Here is a 5,048-nt window from a genome sequence, read left to right on the forward strand (position 1 = left end):
TCCAACTCCCAGCATGCACTGGCAGCGTGATCAGGATTTCATTTCCCGAGGGCGGGGAGAGCAGGGTCCGAGGTACAACCGGAAAAAGGTCCGGAGCGACAACAGTGAAGGACTGGGTGTACGGTTCCGTCGGTCCTTAACTTTGGCTAACAACCATGGTTTTCTTGTCCTGCTAACAGTATTTCCTTCCAGTAAACACGCGTTTCCCTTTCTCTGCCACAATAATAGTCGCTCTTCAAGGAAAGTATTTCATTTTTTAAAATTAATGAGGTGCACACAAATATTGGTTATTTAATCCTCCAAATAACTGATGTTATACAGTAGATACTGATATCATCCCCAATTTACAGATGAAGAAACTGAGCCTCTGAGATGAGTCATTCAGATGTCACAAAATCTGAATGTTGAGAAGGATACTGGTGATCATCTTGTGTCACAGAAAAAGAAAGATATATATTCTATGACAATCATACATTCTCCTCAGAAAGTTGCTATCCCAAAGGACATGGTCTGCTCCTGTAATACAAGCAGGGAAAGAGGGAGTCTGATGGAACTAAAATTGTCTTTTATCCTTCCTTTCCCAAAATATTCGTGCCAGACTCTCAAGTTCTTTTCGGGGCTCCCAGCCCCATCATACACATGCCAATCAGTGAAAAGATTCAGAACTCCAGCAGGAAAGTAGGATATTAGTTCCTCCTTCCCCTCCTAAATTCAAAGCTCTTAGAGAATTTGCTAATTCGCCACAGAAAGACCAGCAAGCAGCTGTTTGCTCTGCATACAGGAAAAGTGATTTCCAGAGAATTCATCATAAGCTTCAACCCATGTGAAGGACATCAGGCATCTTCTGTAGTTCATTTCCATGAGACTTGCCCTATTCATGAACCTATTAAAAATCCTCCTTCCCCTTTCCTCCAGGTCAGAGGTAATTTTTCTCCAGTTGCTGGTAGTATAGAGACCAAGGTTTACTGAAAATGTGCATGTTGAACTAATAGCAGATACATATTTAAGAATAACTGACAAAATTTTACTTCCTTCTAAGTATTAATTTAGAAAGTCAACCCAAAATTAAATGGAAACAACTGTTTTAGTCTTTTCAGGCTGCTATGATACCACAGACTGAGTGGCTTATCAACAACAGAAAGTTATTGCTTACAGTTCTGGAGGTGCCAGCATGATTACTTTCTGGCGAGGGCCCTCTTCCTGGTTCATAGCTGCTGCCTTCTTGCTGCGTCCTCACGTGATGGAAGGGGTTAGGAATCTCTCTGGAGCTATTTTATAAGGATTAATCCCATTCATGAGGCTTCCACTTCATGACTTAAGCACTTCCCAAAGGCGTCACTTCCTAAATACCATCACATCAGGCATTGGGATTTTAGCATGAATTTTAGGGGGACACAGACATTCAGACCATAGCAATATGTTAGCTCTCAAATTACGGATTCTGAGTATGTAAAAGACAGACCTCAGTCCTTCTTCCCCGTGTGCTTTCCAGAGTAACCTATTGGAGGGGACATAGGCTCCAAATGATTACAAGAGTACCAGGTAGGTAATATAAATGAGTGAAAGAATCTCTTGATAGAGCAAGTGCCGTCTCTAGAAACAGCCACTAGTTATCTCTCGGCAGCAGGTGCCACGCAGGCCTGGTATTGCCAGATCTTCCGGTTTTTTGCTTTTTCAAGAAGAGCCCCAAATGAAGATTTTCATGTGAAATCTGTCAATTTAAAACACTGGCTCAAAAAACAAAACCCCCCACAAAAACCATGGTGCAGGCAAAAGTAACCACATGCATAGGTAATTCATTCATAATCTCTAGCCTAATGACCCAACGATTCCGCAGCTTCAAAGCTAAGTGGAACAAACAGTTGAAAAATAAAATCCTGTATTGGCATTAAGCAGTGTTACACATTGCCCCCTCCCCCCAATCCCTCATATTAGTAGTCTGAAATCTGCTGTCCCCTCTTGTGGTTAAGTGGCTTTCATATGCAGATGGTCATAAGCTAATAGGTATTCAAGAAATATCTGGGCTCTTCTTCTAAAAGGTGAATTGTCAGACACATCTCATTCTTAACTGCTCTGCAAGGGCCCATGGGTTTAGCTATCTGTTCTTACCATGACCATACCAGCTGGTGGTCATCGTTGTTGGCTGGCTGGTCGGACCACCAAACCCCTGCCGTTGATCATGTTGTTTTGCTCCATCCCACTTTGAGACAGTCATAAGCTTCAGCAACTAGGTACAAGCTTGCATGCACATACATTAATCCCTCTATAATTAAAAATACCAGATAATAGTTTGCTGATCAATAAACAAAGTATTTATTCAGCACCCATGTGCCAAGCACTATGCTAGGCACTGTGGTGGATACAAAAATTTAAGACATGGTTCCTGCTCTTAAGGAGCTTTTACATTCTCATGAAGGAGACAAGACTCATTTACATGTACCAGCTAAGAACAATACAGTAATTTGATGTAAGAGTATGTTGTACAGACTCAAAATGTCATAGGGATTCAAAGAACACAGGCAATGAAATAGGCCCTAGAGTCAAGGTATCTTGAGGAGCCAGGAATGGGGCAAGGCCTTGAAGAACTGAAGAGAATTAAGTTGAGGTCCCTGTTAGGTAGAAGTGGGAGTAACGTTCAGAGGAAGACAGAACGTATGCATTTGATATGGGGGCTTACTAAGAAGTTACTGTGCATTTCTGAGCAGAGAAGTGACTTGATTATACAAAGTTCAACAAATTTAATGCAAACGTGTAAAATATATAAGTAGCTTAGGGGACAGCCTACAGAACACTGAAAACAACGGCAGTATCATGACTCGCAACACAGAGTTACCTGTCAAAGGAAAACACAGCCACAATATAAAATGCAGGCTGTGAAGGACAGATGGCAATTCTAGGAAGCCCTTTACCCAACAAGCCAATAGCGCCAATATTTCCTAATTTCATAGGCCCCACAGACAGAGTGAGGGTTTCGTTACCAAGAATCCAGGACTTGGGTGGTCTCTGCTTAGAGACTACACAAGAGGTATGAAAGATACTAGGACATACAACAGTGACACAGAGAAAGAACAAGTGGAAGAGAGAAACAAAGAGAAATCCATAGTGGAAAAAAACAGCAAAATGTATGAAGTGTTATCTCCTATGGAGATGCAATTTGCATGTCCTTTTTTTTTTTTAATGAACATATACTGTATTTCTACAACAAAAAAGCTATGCCTTAGGTGTGCTTTTCAGCATTACTGGTGGAATTCAGGAATCTTTTAAATTCTATGTATGTCAGGAAAATTGGTCACAAGATTCCATGTATCAAATCTCGCTTTTCAGTTGACTTGCATTAAGAAAAAGAAGTGTGTTCTGGAAGAACCAAGATTGAGAGGTAAACTGGGGAAGAAGTGAGGACTTTTCCTTACGTCCAGGTGAGCCAAAGTATCCGGATGTACAACACCGGGCCAGGGATGGTGGTAGTGGGACTGGCCACTCAAATTAAGAGGTCAGTGCTTGGAATGCCAACTGCATAGGACACAATGTAGTAGCACAGCATGGCATCCTGCCACTAGGAATTTTCATCTCATAAAATCGGAGAGACCAAAATCCCATAACTGACTGCGTTTAGGCCATAAACTCAAAATGTTTCCTGTCTTACCCAGTCATCAGTATGTTTAGACATTCCCTACTTAAATGAACACTCAGTGGACAGATTTTAGAATTAAAATTTCACCACAGATATTAGTTAACCTTAGTTAACCACAGTTAACTAAGGGAGAACAAATTTAACTAGAGAAACCTATTTCTAGCCCCAAAACAATGAAAAACAAAACAAAACCAACCTTCTAATTAAAAGCTTTCTTGAACAAAGACAAAATTTAAGAATCCCATAAGGACTCTACATTCTAAGATTGGCATTTAAAGATTTTTTTAAAGCCACTCAGGAAAAAAAGCAGTCCCATTAACCCACGTTCCATAAAATTGCAACAATCAAGGTTACTAACTAGCAGCATGTAAAGTACTTATATTAAATTCCATTACTTATGTATATTCCATTTAAAGATATTAAAATACTTTTCACTTCGCAAATGATCTGCAAATTCCCATTTAAGACGTTTATTATGTTTAATCTAAACCTCATATTCATCCTTCTGAGGGACATCTCACACTCTAGAAAGCAACCACTTAGCCAAGCTGGAAATATCTGGGAAATGTTCCCTGGCCTACATGCCATTTATTAGAATGATTTGAATTAATCTCTTTCCTGGGGGTATTCATTCTATTTCTCCCGGTTCTCTGAATTACTTAGGCAGTGTGATAGTCAACCTGCTGAGCCCCCAGGAAGTGAACATCTTGGCTAAGTACTTATTGAACCACTGGCTTTAAGTGCCAACTTCTGTGGACCTGTCTGGTTTCTACCTGGTTGGGAAGGTAAACCAGGTACTTGTCTCTGAAAGCTTCTTGGCTTTTCATGAAGCAAATGATAAATGTTCACCAGCCAAAGACCCAGGAGAAATGTATCCCTGCCTAACTGGTACCCGCTCATCTCAAGTTAGAGTCAACATTCTAACCTGTCTCCCAGGTGTAAAGAAGATCTTTCTGTTGTTTTCTAAAAATGTGGCCACGACCTGCCTTTCCCTGGATATTTCCGAGCAGAGAAATGCAGAGTAAATAAACGAGATGGTACGTTAGCTTCGCGCCTACCTGACTCTCTACAACAGAGCTCCTGCTGCTACTTGATCCACCCTACCCTTTTTCTCCACCACGCTGTCTGACAACTTGAAGTTTTGTAAAACCCAAACGGAGAACAAACTATCTGGACAACAGAAACAAATCTTCCCACTGGAGCTGGCATTCTGGGTTAGTAAGTTGTGTACACAGCCATGGTGTCTCAGCCATGTATTTCCAATCTTGAAATGAAATCCAGTCGAAAGCTGTGAAGACACAGGAAGAGCGGGCACGTAAACTGCTCTGAGTGCAGACCTATGCAGGAGAGCTAGAAGACATGGTGATAATTTAAAAGATCACACACAAAAGCTTTAATTCAGTGAGAGAGAGAGAGC

This window comes from Pseudorca crassidens, chromosome 19, assembly GCF_039906515.1.
Source record: "Pseudorca crassidens isolate mPseCra1 chromosome 19, mPseCra1.hap1, whole genome shotgun sequence".
Classification (NCBI taxonomy): domain Eukaryota; kingdom Metazoa; phylum Chordata; class Mammalia; order Artiodactyla; family Delphinidae; genus Pseudorca; species Pseudorca crassidens.